This window comes from Triturus cristatus, chromosome 7 (assembly GCF_964204655.1).
Source record: "Triturus cristatus chromosome 7, aTriCri1.1, whole genome shotgun sequence".
In the NCBI taxonomy this organism is placed as follows: Eukaryota; Metazoa; Chordata; class Amphibia; order Caudata; family Salamandridae; genus Triturus; species Triturus cristatus.
Genome location: NC_140590.1, coordinates 1603789367 through 1603804722, shown reverse-complemented (window position 1 = coordinate 1603804722; position 15356 = coordinate 1603789367). Strand labels below are relative to the sequence as shown.

Here is a 15356-nt window from a genome sequence, read left to right as displayed (position 1 = left end):
ATCTGAGCTTGCTGTTGTAATACCATTGTAATCTTGAGATACTAAATTGAAAGATCACACAGATATTGTTTAGGTACATATAACATAGATTATAATACTTAAGTCCTACTGGACTTAGTTGTTGTAGGTTGAAGGGACTAACACACCCTGACTACAACTACTAGAGAGGTTTAGTAGAAACAACTAGTGTAGGTAGGTGCACACACCACACCCTCACTAGATCATGTCTCTGGGAGGAGATCAAGGAGATTCGATCTCTCAGGAAGGGCAGGTCTGAGAAAGATCTCCTCTAGATATGATACCCTAACTTTTCAGGAGATGAGACAATTGTGTACCTCCAGAAAGTTAAAACAGGGTGCAAACCCTACCCTCCTTCAGCTAGTGCAGATCCTAGAGGAATATGATGCTCTTAGGGCCTCACAGGCTGGTACCCTAGGTACAGGGGAGGGTCTACCCGCTACAGATGAGTCAGATAGGACTTCAGATGAGGAGGTAGACAGCCAGGGCCAAGTAGGAAGACTTAGCCAGGCTAACCTAAGCTTACATGGGAGTTTGCATGGGTTCCCCCCATACAGACCCCCAAGTGGGCTTAACCAGAGAAGCAGGAGAGACAGATCCCCTTCAAGGGAATCCATCCACTCCCATGTCTCTAGCATCTCTAATGCCTCTTCTCACAGGGGAATGACTTCCCCCCAGAGAAAAGAGCATGAAGCCAGAATGAGGGAAGCAAATCTAAGGATTGAGAGGGAAGAACTTGCCCTTGCCAAGGAGAAGCTTGCTCTGGCTAGAGAGCAAAAGTTAAGTGGGTTAGAACCCACTGGTGGCAGCAATATCCCTAAGGATAGAGATAGGCACTATGATAATAGAAACCTGAGCAAGATTGTCCCTCCCTACAAGTGTGGGGATGACATCCACAAATAGATAACTGCTTTGGAGAGGGCTTGCAAAGTACAGCAGGTACCCCAAAGTCAGTGGGCAGCTATCTTGTGGCTCTCTTTTTCTGAGAAAGGTAGAGACAAGCTCCTCACAGTTAGTGATGAGGATGCAGACAATTACACTGTCCTGAAGAGTGCTCTAATTGATGGGTTTGGCCTAACCACTGAACAATACAGGTTGTTGTTCAGTGATACCCAGAAGACACAGACTCGGGACTGGACTGACTTTGTAGATTGTGCCACTAAGGCTCTGGAAGGCTGGCTAGTGGGAAGTAAGGTTAAGGACTATACAGGATTGTATAATTTGATCATGAGAGAACAAATCCTTAACAACTGTCAAAACCAGCTACTGCATCAACACCTGATTGATTCTGATCTGACTTCTCCCCAAGAATTGGGAAAGAAGGCAGATAGATGGGTCAGGACTAGAGTTAAGCAGAAAAACCAGAACCAGGGCGGTGATCAGAAAAAGGCAGACCAGAAGGGTAATGATCAGAAACAAAAAGACCAGAAGTCTTCACCAGGCCCCCAAAAGGCTCAGGGGGAGGGTGGTCCCAAAAAGAATAAAAAGAAAGCTGGCCAAAAGAAACCATGGTGCAACTATTGTAAGTCCAACTCTCATTGGTTTAGTGAGTGCACCAAAAAGGATAAGCCCACAGCCACCATTGCCCCTAAGGCAACTGTACCCCCTAGTTCAGCTGTAAGTGGTGGTTCCCAGCAAAAGGGTGTAGTAGGGTTAACCCTGGGAACTGAGGAGGATTCTGGCCTAGTCAGAATACCTACTCAGGCTGTTCTGATCTGTGATGGGGACTTAGCTTTGTCCTCTACTGTAGGACCCAGTAACCTTGGCAAGTACAGACAGACTCCTTTTATCAACCAAAGAATGGCTCAGGCCTACAGGGACAATGGGGCTAGTGTCACAATGGTGACACCTGCCTTTGTGGACCCTGGACAGATCATACTAGGTGAGAACTACCTAGTGACCAACGCTAGCAATGCCACTACATCCCATAGTGTGGCAATTATTAACTTCTCTTGGGGAGGGGTAACGGGCCTCAAGAAAGTTGTTGTTAGTTCAGACCTTCCTGTGGAGTGTTTACTGCGCAATGATCTTGAAACTTCAGTTTGGTCTGAAGTGGAGTATAGGACCCATGCAGAAATGCTAGGGATAGATGCACATGTCTTTGCTGTGACCAGGTCACAGGCCAAAAAGTGCACCACTGAACAAGTGCTGGATCCTGAAACTATGGACCAGTCACAAACCAAGAGAAGGAGCAGTAGGGTAAAGGCTGTGCCTTCCCCCCTGCCTCAGGCACTGGATCAGCCCTCACAGGAGGATGATTCTGAGAGCCCTGAAGGAACTGTCCTAGAAGAACTTGAACCTGATCAGGTTGAGTTTCTTGGGACAGGGGGACCTTCAAGGGCAGATCTGAGGCAGGCACAATTAGACTGCCCCTCTCTTGAACCCCTCAGACAGCAGGCTGCTGCTGAGGCTGCAGGGGATGCTCAAGGTACCCATAGAGTGTATTGGGATGAAGGGCTGCTGTATTCAGAGGCTAAAGACCCCAAGCCTGGTGCATCCAGGAGGTTGGTCATACCACTGAAGTTCAGAGGCTTCCTTCTTACCTTGGCCCATGATATTCCCCTTGCAGGACACTTAGGCCAGAACAAGACTTGGGACAGGCTTGTCCCTCACTTTCACTGGCCCCATATGTCAGAAGATACCAAGGAGTTTTGTCGCTCTTGTGTCACCTACCAAGCCAGTGGCAAATCAGGTGGCACCACAAAGGCCCCCCTCATACCACTACCTGTGGTGGGGGTTCCCTTTGAGAGAGTGGACATAGATATTGTAGAACCAATGGACCCACAAACAGCATCTGGGCACATATTCATACTGGTGATAGTGGACCATGCCACCAGGTATCCAGAAGCTATTCCCCTGAGGACCACAACAGCTCCTGTTGTGGCAAGGGCCCTGCTTGGAGTATTCTCCAGAGTGGGCTTTCCAAAGGAGGTCATTTCTGACAGAGGTGCCAACTTCATGTCAGGATATTTGACTGCAATGTGGAAGGAGTGTGGTGTGAACTACAAGTTCACCACACCCTATCTCCCACAGTGCAATGGGCTTGTTGAGAGATTCAACAAGACCCTAAAGGGAATGATAAAAGGTTTACCAGACAAGCTTAGGCATAGATGGGACATCCTTTTACCCTGCCTTCTGTTTGCTTACAGAGAGGTCCCACAAAAGGGGGTTGGCTACAGCCCTTTTGAGCTTTTGTTTGGGCATCCTGTAAGAGGACCCCTATGTTTAGTAAAGGAAGGATGGGAGAGACCTCTCAGACAACCCAAACTTGATATAGTGGATTATGTAGTTGGTCTCCGCTCCAGGATGGCAGAGTATATGAAGAAGGCTTCTAAAAACCTTGAGGCAAGCCAAGAACTCCAAAAAGCTTGGCATGACCAAAAGGCTGTGCTGACTGTTTACCAGCCAGGGCAGAAAGTGTGGGTGTTGGAGCCAGTGGCCCCAGCAGCACTCCAAGACAAATGGTCTGGACCCCACACTATTGTTGAGAAAAAGGGAGAAGTCACCTACTTGGTGGACCTTGGGACTCCCAGAAGCCCCCACAGGGTGCTTCATGTCAACAGATTGAAGGCATATGTTGACAGGGCAGACATGGGCTTACTCATGGCTACAGATGAGGGGCAGGAGGAAGAGAGTGACCCTCTCCCAGACCTGTTGACTCAGAACCCTGATGATGGCTCAGTTGATGGTGTGGTCTTTTCTGACAGCCTCACTGTCCATCAGCAACAGGACTGCAGACAAGTTCTGCAATCCTAAAGACATATGTTCTCTCTGACCCCAAGTCAGACAAACTGGTGCACCCGTGAGGTGGACACTGGTGACAGTCTGCCTGTGAAGAGTAAAATCTACAGGCAACCTGACCATGTCAGGGAGTGCATAAATGTTGAGGTACAAAAGATGTTGGAGCTGGGAGTCATTGAACCTTCAGAGAGCCCTTGGGCTAGTCCTGTAGTTCTTGTGCAAAAACCTCACACCCAAGATGGTAAGAGAGAGATGAGGTTTTGCGTGGATTACAGAGGTCTCAATGCTGTCACTAGGACAGATGCCCACCCAATACCTAGGGCAGATGAGCTCATTGACAGACTGGCAGCTGCTAAGTTTTTGAGCACATTTGACCTGACAGCAGGCTACTGGCAAATCAGACTAGCTGAGAATGCAAAGGCCAAAACTGCTTTCTCGACCCCAGGAGGACATTATCAATTTGTGGTAATGCCCTTTGGTTTGAAGAATGCACCTGCCACTTTCCAAAGGTTGGTGAATCAAGTCCTTACTGGGTTGGATGATTACTGTGCAGCTTATCTTGATGATATTGCTGTCTTTAGCTCCACCTGGGAGGATCACCTGGTCCACCTGAGGAATGTTTTAGAGGCCCAGCAAAAGGCAGGCCTCACTATCAAGGCCACTAAGTGCCAGATAGGGCAGAGCAAGGTTGTATACCTGGGCCACCTAGTTGGTGGGGGTCAGGTTCATCCACTTGAGAGCAAGATCCAGACCATAAAGGACTGGACTCCTCCAACTACCCAGACTCAGGTCAGAGCTTTCTTGGGCCTGACTGGGTACTACAGAAAGTTTGTTAAGAACTTTGGGTCCATTGTGACACCACTTAATGACTTGACCTCCAAAAAAATGCCAAAGAAAGTTCAGTGGACAGTAAGCTGTCAAAAAGCATTTGATGACCTGAAGCAGGCCATGTGCAGTGCACCTATTCTGAAAAGTCCAGACTACTCCAAAGAGTTCATTGTCCAGACAGATGCTTCTGAGTTGGGTGTGGGAGCTGTTCTTTCACAACTTAATATAGATGGTCACGACCAGCCCATTGCTTTTATAAGTAGAAGGCTGACCCCTAGAGAGAAACGTTGGTCAGCTATTGAGAGGGAGGCCTTTGCTGTGGTTTGGGCCCTGAAGAAGCTGAGGCCATACTTGTTTGGCACTCACTTCAAGATTCAGACAGACCATAAGCCCCTCTTGTGGCTAAATCAGATGAAGGGTGAAAATCCCAAACTTCTTAGGTGGTCCATTACCCTACAGGGGATGGACTTCACAGTGGAACATATACCTGGGACTGACCATGCCAATGCAGATGGACTCTCCCGATATTTCCACTTAGAACATGAAGACTCAACTGGTCAAGGTTAATTTAATGTCCCTAAGTTTGGGGGGGGGGTTGTGTAGGAGAGTAGGGTCTGCTTTCTATGTCCACCCCCACTTTTTGCTTTTGCTTTACTGGTTTTCGAATTAGATGTGGCTGTGGGCCTGCTAATCAGACCCACAGCCCTGCTGTTCTCTCTCTAAATTGATACTATGTACTTTAGGTGCATAACCCATTTGGATAGGGTCACCTTATTGGCCCCTGTACAGTGTACCTTAGGTACCCAGGGCATAGGTGTATCCTAGGCCTACCAGGGGCTGCAGCATGTATTATGCCACCCCTGGCCTGGCCTTCCATTATGACACAACTGGCTGATCACTCAGCTGGGGCAAGGTCGTGTAATCACCCCTTGCTTAGGTGTAGTATTCCTATACCTATCTTATATATAGACACATGTGTACCTATCAGCCACTCCTATGGCAGGCCTTAACAATCCTGGAGGCAGAATGCTTGGTAACATGTGAGATGGTGCTCTAGCATGAGCTGAGCCTGTCTGCAGCTTTCGGAACCATGTCCTTATAGCTGTTCTATGATATAGCCTGACATATACTCTTAAAGTGCCTTATAATCTTAAACGGTTATGGTAACTATGGTTTGGCTGTATCAAAACATGTCGTGTAAAGTGTCTAACACTTTGGAATAATACCCCCATCCCATTTCTGGGTATGAGGATATTATCCCTCCCTTCTAGAGGGAGAAAACATGTTGAAACCTACTTACCCGGTTAAAGTTAACCAGAGCTCCAGCATCACAAAATGGATGCTGCTGCCACGACACAAGTCTGACCTCCTGCTGCTGGGAGCGATCCCGGCACGGGAGGCTTGGACAATAGGTTTCCTGCCTTGGGAGGTGCGAGCACCACCCCAGACAGGCCTTAGTGTATTGGGGCAGGGAGGGATGAATGAAACGAGACACTGCCTGGGGCACACAAGGTGTCCCATGCATAGTCCAGTTCAAACCGGTGCTGGGGCACACCAGCCCCAGTCCTGGCGCGAAACTGGACAAAGGGAAGGGGGCGTAACCACCCCCCTCCCAGGTCCCACCCATAAGGCGTGACCTAGCAGGCAACCCAGCCCCCCAGATTAGTATAAGAGTGGTAGCTGGGCCCCAGGAGATTAGATTATCCTGAACCTGCAACTTGAACAGAAACTCTGGACCTTCGACATTCGACGAAAGAAGAAGACTGAAGAATCTCCCTTGTGGCCAAGGAGTGGCTACCCTGTGCAAACAGGCACCATCAAGAGACTTACCCTTTGCTTTGCTGAAGTTCTACGAGGGACCGACTGCAGAGCCCGACCAGAGCCTTGACTTCCAGACTTCTCCGACCCTGATCCACATCCACAGCCGAGCTGAGATCCGTGGAGGCGACGAGAGACGTGGGACCGGCTACCTGGAAAAAGTAGCGAGTATCTTCCAGCGCAGCTTCTGAGGTACCCTCGAAGTTGTGCACCGGGGATTGAGAAGCCCCAACCCCAAGCACCATCTGCACCGAAGATCAGCCCCCCACACTCCACGAGTCCTGCGTGGGGCCCTTCAGCATTTTCCTGCTTGCCGCGTCTGTCCGGTTGCTTGCCCGTTGGCTAGCGGCCTTTGCAACGACACACCTTTAAATCTTCACTACTGGTTTGGCTCCTCCAGACTGGCTCCCGCTCCTCTGCAAAAGAGAAGCACCCCAGACCTTCCTGGTCTGCACCAGAAGCAAGTCTTCCATTCTTCGTGGGTTCCGCTTGCCAAGGCTTGGTGAGTCCTAGTTCAACTTCGACGCCGCCGACAGCAAGAGCCTTCGTGGGACAGCTCGCCTCCTGGTCCTGGTCGTCCTCGATGTCTCCTGGTACCCGTGGCTGCTGCGACAAGCTTCACCTCTTCACCTGCAATCTTCACGACATCGCCTGGTTCCTTCCTGGTTCCACGTGGTCACTGGCTAGTGACCTTGACTCTGTCCCTTCTGCTTGCAGGTACCCTTCCTTCTTGATCCCGACCTTGGGATCCACCGGACACTCTGCACTGACTGCCTGTCAGCAACTTTCCTTCAGGCATCCATAGAAGTCCACGACGAAACCCGACGCAAGTACACACCTATGCACCCGCAGCCCTTGGGCTAGGTAACTTGGGTACTTCGGTGCTCACAAGGGTAGTGACTATCCTAGGGTCTAGTTTCCGAGTCTCGACTTTCTAGCTACTCCAGAAGTGTCCTAAAACTGCTTATTTCAGAACTGTACTATTTCTATCGATTATACGCATTACGCATGAGTGTTTCCACTCTGCACCTGAATCCCGTGGGCCTCCCACTTCCTAACTGTTGGTAGTGTAGTGTAGCCCCAGCGATTCCCTAGGCCTAGGCCTATTCTATTTCCGTGACAGTGGTCCTTATACCACTTATTTAGTATATGGTTTGCGTGGCCCCTAGGGCCTAACTGTATTACTTACCTGTGTGACTTAATGTATGCTTGAATAAGACTGTGTTGTACTTACCTCGAATCTCATAAAGAGTGCTGAGGGTTTGACTAGAATAAATACACTTTATTTTTTATATATATCTGTTGTGGTGTCCTTTCATTTGGTATTGAAGGGATTATATATGGTATCACAGCTGGCTTCACATGCCATTCAGAGTTTAGCCTAAGACTGCTCTTGTCCATGCTACCACTAGGATAGCTGGTCTATAAGGTTGACTTTACAACCAATCACCATAAGGGTTGTTTGGACTGATATAAGGTGTACACTAGAACTAGTGACATCATACATCAGGCCAACTTCTCACACAAGGTGTACACTAGAATTAGTGACATCATATATCAGGCCAACTTCTCACATATAGAAAATTAAAAAAAACATAGGATTGAGGTATATTAGACTTACAAAATTTTCATTTAAAAAACCTTTGAAATTTACTGAAAAAACCCTAGGTTTCAGGCACGTAAATAGTTAGAAATTAGCATGTAAAAAAACATAGAAATTCACTGAAAAAACCATAGGTTTCAGGAACGTTATAGTTAGTTGGACATTTCTCTTGTATAAAACCATAGAAATTACTGTGTTATAGTTAGTTCTGCTAACTATAACTCGCGCCCCCGCAATGCATTGCTGATGATGTCACATATTACATAATTCATGACATGGTCACTGACATCACTGATGACATCACTGATGACATTATCCACGTGAAAATCTGATGCACCTCCTCACACCTGAATATAACCGTTGATACACCCACTCTAAAATACAGATTACCATTTTCGAAAAAATAGACACATCAATACCAGTTACTAAATACGCACTGACTGATTCCTAGGTCTACACACACATCCACTCATTCACCCATACATTTACTCATACATGCAGTCACTCATCAATATACTACTATCGTATGCACACATACACCTATATAGACACTCACACATTGCCACATATCCAGAGTTACTCACACACCTAGTCAGTCATGCAAAGAATCAATCATACTTCCATTTACTCACCTATACAGTTATACAGACACCACCTCACTTATTCTTACAGATACTAACACATAATTACTCTCTTATGGACTCACTGATACAAATACACACTAATCCATGCAGCCACTCTCACAATTACTGACTCTCACATATAGTTATTTATATACACCATCACTCACATATACTGCCTTTTACATATGTAGTTACTTGCACATGTACCACTGAGACATCCATTCACTCACCAACACACCCATACACACACTCACCCACCCATACAGCTGTTTCCACATGCACTCTTGAACCCATACACCCAGTGAATCAACCACTCACAAATCAATGCATAGAGTCACACAAACACACACACACTCAGGCAGCCATACAAATACTCATGCAAGCAATCAATAACCCATATAGACACTCATGCAACTACTCACCAACCCATGCAGCAGCTTAAACAACAACAGACATACTGATACAGACTTTCACCCAGTTTATTCACTAACCCATGCATTCAGTAAGACACATTTAATCACTCACTTATACAGTCAATCACGTACCTACTACATCCTCCATACAGACACTTATACAACCACTCATTCTTCAATACAGCTTGTCATATATATAAAACAAATTTAAACTTTACAGAAACACACAGTCACTGGATGATGTCATCAGTGATGTCATTTGACATGTCATCAGTGATGTCACTGACCATGTCATGAATGATGTAATATGTGATGTCATCAGCAGTGCATTGCAGGGACGCGAGTTATAGTTAGCTGAACTAACTATAACGCTGGAATTTCTATGGTTTTATACAAGTGAAATGTCCAACTAACTATAACGTTCCTGAAACCTATGGTTTTGTCAGTGATATATACATATATATATATATATATATATATATATATATATATATATATATATATATATATATATATCTCGATATACTTATTTATGCAGTCACTTATTGCATGTTAAAGACATAGAATAATGTAACTATCGGTAATATGCACATTTGTGAAGCAGAACTAATTAATATCTACATAATTATTCCACACGTTTATACAAAGTAAAATACATATATATTGGTACATATCAACAGTACAAATAAATGCTTATATACAGAGGAGTATGTTGTAGATTTCTGTTTGTGCATGGTGGTTGTGAGAAGCTGGTTTGGTATATGGTGTACACTTATGTAAGTGGACACCTTGCACCAATTCAGACAACCCTTATGGTGATTTTAGTGGTCTTAGACAACCCTAGAAAGCTCTGTAAGTGGTAGCTGTGGAGAGCAGCCTTCAGGCTTAGTCCAGAAGGAGTGTAAAGCAGCTTGTTTTACCAGAACATAGTCTTATTGGTGTAGATTAAGTGAGAAAGAACCACACAGTGTATTCTTGAAAATTGGTATTTATTATAAGACACTCACTGACACATACAGATATTTCCTAACCGGAGATGTACGCAATGCACACAATAATTTTGAATAGAAACAGGTAAGTAGCACAAATACACAGAGGTCACCAGGGGGAGACCAAGCCATATTCTAAAATAGTGGTATGCGATCCACGACTCAAGTGAAGACTATACTCAGGAGACATAGAAGTGGTGGGGACCCAAGGAACCACCCGAGGTAAGTAACCAAGTACCCCACGGAGGCCATGCGCAGAGTAGAAACACGACCACGGGCTCAATACAGGTCAATGGGTATGTCACAGTTGCAAATTTAAAGTAGAAGGACCCTTCCCAGTGGACCCTGAAGAAACCCTGTGGAGGACAGAAGGTTGGAGAGCCATCATCTGTGGATACCCTTGGAACCAGGATACCTACACCAGGGAAGCCGGGTGCATAGGAGTGAAGTGGCATTGGAAACTGCCGTCAAACTCAAGTTCAGGAAGATGCAGTTGCTGGAGATGGTAGAAGTGTTCGGTGGAACCCAAAGGATTCAAGATGAGAAGTACCTGCAAGCAGAGGGGACAGAGTCTATGCCACTTTGAAGTAACCAGGAGGCCCGGAAGAGGAAGGCCCACCGAAGTCAAGTGTTGTAGGAGAGTTGACGGTGACCTTGAAACTGCAGCTGTGCGGACCAAGCAATACTGTGGAAGACCAGGAGCCATGCACGAGCTGCCCCACTTCGGATGTCGAGAGTTGAGGGGTCGGTGTCCTTCTGGAGCACCAACAAGCCTTTGCACCTGCAACCAATGTGAAAAGTGAAGAAGGGACAGTGTTATGACCAGCAAGATCCAGGTGACTTATCACAAGCAGGGGAGTCAGGGCAGACCCAAGCAATCATGGGAACCCACAGGAATCAAAGATGACCCTCAAGAGGACCCACAGGTCGGAGGCACTGGAGTCGCGAGAGGACCTCGAGCAGCTCACCAACAATGCAGGCCCATGGTGTAAGTGATATAGTGAGGATGGAGATCTTGGTCACAGGAGATGCTTGCGGTGGGGGCTACTTGGAGCCCGAAGATCTTAATGGAAGCAAGCCAACTAGCCTTTGCAACTGCAAGTCGACGGGGTGCACAGGGGTTTGGTTCCTGCAGCTCCGACTAGGGATACCGGCCTCAAAGTTGGTGAGAGGACAGGGCAGACTTCGAGGGATCTGGAGAACCACCACCTGTGTTTCTGAGCCGTTCGGAGTCCGTGGGAGCTCAGGATCAGCAGACCGGTCAGCTTATTTGCAGTGCCTGCTGTTGCAGGGAAGTGACTCTTTCACTTCAAGGGAGATTCCTTCAGGTGTCTTGGATGCCCAAAGGCCTTGGAAGGTTCCTGTATGGAGCACAGGCACACACGTTGCAGCAGACGAGCAGGGCGACGAGATCAGGAGCAGCAAGAGTCTTCCCAGTTGCAGCCTTCATGCCCAGAGCGAAGTCCAGCGAAGTCTAGAGTGCCCAGACGGTCGAAGAAGAAGTGGTGTCTTGAAATTAATCTTGTCCCACGACGAATCTAGGGACCCAACCTGAGGTAAGCCCTTAAGTACCCTAAGGAAAGGCTTGGGAGAATTTAGGGTTCGGACAGTGGGTGTGATACTTCCATGTCCTTTGTCCAGTTTCGCACCAGAGCCGGAGCCAACAGCTCCCTGAGCTGGTTTGAACTGGACTATGCAAGGAGGGCACCAAATGTGCCTTTCAAGCAGACTGAGTGGCGCTGGGACACGCTCTTACCCGGCCCCAATACACTAAACCCTGTCTGGGAGGTGGTAACACTTCCCTGTGACAGGATACCTATTGTTCTGCCTTCCCCAGCTCCAGCTTGCTTCAGCAGCAGGAGGGCAGAATCATGTCTGTGGTCGGCAGGAGCCTTGTTGAGCTGTCTGGGTCTAGAAGACTAGTAACACCAAAGGAAATGATGGACGGAGTGTTGAACATTGCAAGCACTCACCCCCAGTCAACTGATCTGGGTTTAATCCACCACCGTTCTTTAGCCCACTCTGCCACCCCAGTTCAGACATGGCCATATGCAAATCAGTCTGACCCTGTGCCTCATGGGAACAGTCCAGCCCGAACTGCCAAGCCATGTCTTCCCTGGACCGGAAACAAGCTTCCTAGGACCGGTTTCTGGCATTTCAGCCGTCTTCAGCCAGGCTTGCTTGAAATGAATCCAGTGGCAAAGTGAGCAAGGGACTCACGTCTGAGCAAACCCTGCCAACTTATGGCGAACAAAGCAACACCAAAGGAAATGATGGACGGAGTGTTGAACATTGCAAGCACTCACCCCCAGTCAACTGATCTGGGTTTAATCCACCACCGTTCTTTAGCCCACTCTGCCACCCCAGTTCAGACATGGCCATATGCAAATCAGTCTGACCCTGTGCCTCATGGGAACAGTCCAGCCCGAACTGCCAAGCCATGTCTTCCCTGGACCGGAAACAAGCTTCCTAGGACCGGTTTCTGGCATTTCAGCCGTCTTCAGCCAGGCTTGCTTGAAATGAATCCAGTGGCAAAGTGAGCAAGGGACTCACGTCTGAGCATACCCTGCCAACTTATGGCGAACAAAGTAATACCAAAGGAAATGATGGACGGAGTGTTGAACATTGCAAGCACTCACCCCCAGTCAACTGATCTGGGTTTAATCCACCACCGTTCTTTAGCCCACTCTGCCACCCCAGTTCAGACATGGCCATATGCAAATCAGTCTGACCCTGTGCCTCATGGGAACAGTCCAGCCCGAACTGCCAAGCCATGTCTTCCCTGGACCGGAAACAATCTTCCTTGGACCGGTTTCTGGCATTTCAGCCGTCTTCAGCCAGGCTTGCTTGAAATGAATCCAGTGGCAAAGTGAGCAAGGGACTCACGTCTGAGCATACCCTGCCAACTTATGGCGAACAAAGCAGACTAGTACCAGGATCACTGAGGGCCTCCCAGAGGAGTTTTACAGTGCATGGATTCATACCTCCACACGGTTTACGGTGTGGAGGTATGATTCCAACATGTTTGATACCAAACATGACAGGCTTTGTTACAGCCAGTTTAGAGGTGGTCATCGCGTAATGACACATGGCCACTCTATGTATCGTAATGGCTGATGCACTTACAGCCTGGGAGAATGGACTCCGAAGGCTGTAGGGGTGTCCTTCTCATGTAGGGGCACCCTCATACTTAGAACCAAGCACCCTACCTTCAGGAGTGAAAGGCCTGCTTTAACGGTGACTTATAGGTTTAAGTGCAGTGACCTTAAATATAGGGAAACCTATATCTTTAATAAGTGGTGCTACCACCAGCTTACACAGGATGCAATAGCAGGCCTGTAGTTCCAGTTTGAGTGGTCCCTCATGGGTGGCATAATACATGCTTCAGCCCATGGGGGACCCCTGGTGTACCTATGCCCCTCAGAACTATGTACTAGGGACTGATAAGGGTACACCAGTGTCCAATCGGGGATGTACCTAAGTACTTACCACACCAATTTAGGTGAGAAAGCACAGAAACTGGGGTCCTGTTTAACAGGATCCCAGTCAGACTAGTCACAAACAGCATAGCAGCAGGCAAAGAAAGGAGGGTGTGTTAGCCATGCAGAAGGATCCTACCTTCCTACAGATTCCCTGACTCTAGGTACACTAGTGCTGCCACAATGGGACTCTAATCCCAAAATCGTTCTAGCTCTCTCGACTTCCATGTTCTCTTTATCAAGGGCCAACTGTTCTTTCCTGAGCTTGAGTCTAACACACTCAAGTTTGATCATATGGTATTCCTTCTTTAAAGAGTCCTCCCTCTTGCTAGTGATGGAGGTCCCTAAGGAATTTCCAGAAGCATTGGAATTAGCAGAGGAGGACCTAGACCTCCCCTGCATCCTCTGTACCCTCCCGGGAGGACCAAAGTTAAATCTACCTCTGGAGAGACCCTCTATATAGTCTGCACTATTCACTGGGGGATCAGAGTTCACCACAGTGAAGTCATCAGACTCCTGGCCATGCTCAGAATTAGGGTCACTAGGGTCAACCCCTCGTGACCCATCTTCTGGAGCATCCCCACCCACTTTGTCCTGTTCTTCTGACCTTTCAGGATTCTGGTGGTCATCTAGGATAAGCAGCTCAGTGCTTAGTGGTGGGGTTACTACCTCTTTTCAGTTTTCTAGCGGTACACAGGCTCCTTAGTTCCTGGAACTAAAGACCACTGTATCTAGAGGATTGGGACCCACTGGGTTCCATAACTTAAAGCGTGGTTTCTAGGTGTAGTGTGGTGTTTCACCTACGACCCCAGTGAAAACTAATCTTCCTAATATTGGAGAAAGGGTTGTGCTAGGCACTTAGCAACCAATCTAAAAGTTCAGTGAAACTTATTTGTCTACAAAAATATGTTATATGTGCCTAATGCTAGTGAAGTTTTTCATTTAATCAACACCTAGATTCGCTGGTAAAACAGTGTAGGCTTAAATCCCAACCGCTGCAGACCAATGTAGGAGGCTGGCTTAGTATATGGTGCACACTTATTTAAGTGAAGCACCCTGCACTAATCCAGACAACCCTTATGGTGATTTTAGTGGTCTTAGATAACCTTAGAAAGCTCTCTAAGTGGCAGCTGTTGAGAGCAGCCTTCAGGCTTAGTCCAGGAGGAGTGTAAAGCAAATTGTTTCAACAGTACTAATCATTTAGTGTAGTTAAACGAAAAAGAACCACACAGTGCAGTTATAGAAATAGTGATATTTATTATACACCCTCTCTAACACATTGGTGTATCTGTTCTTCCCGGAGATATAAACACAATACACACAATATTTCAAAAGGAGAACAGGTAAGTAGCACAGAAGTGGTCTCCAGGGGGAGACCAAACCATATGCTAAGAAAGTGGAATGCGAAGTCGGGACTGGATCCAGGAGGCTTAGAAGAACCTGGGACCCAAGGAACCACCCAAGGTTAGTACCCAGGAACCCCACGAAGGCCGTGTGCAGAGTGGAAGCACAGCCGAGTACTCAATGCAAGTCAATGGGGAAGTTGCTGTAGCAGTTTTGAAGAAGAAGCAATCTCCCCAGAGGTCCCTGAAGAAACCCCTTGAAAGATGAAAGTTTGGAGAGTCACCCCACCCGTGGATACCCCAGGAACCAGGATACCTACACCAAGGAAGCCGGGTACATAGGTGCGAAGTGACGTCGGAAACCGCTGTAGACCACAAGGGAGGACATCAGTGAAGATGCCGCTGGGGAACGAAGGTGAAAGAGTCCGGTGGAATTCAAAGGTGGATTATTGAAGAGGACTACCTGCAAGAAGAGGGGACCGGGTCTATGCCACTCAGAAG

At 47.5% G+C, this 15356-nt stretch overlaps 1 protein-coding gene across 1 annotated transcript in view; it reads left to right on the top strand.

The window, feature by feature from the left end:
• SYCP2 (synaptonemal complex protein 2) overlaps window positions 1-15356 on the top strand; it is a 4998961-nt gene that overhangs the window by 1460753 nt on the left and 3522852 nt on the right. The gene's annotated exons all lie outside the window — the stretch shown is intronic.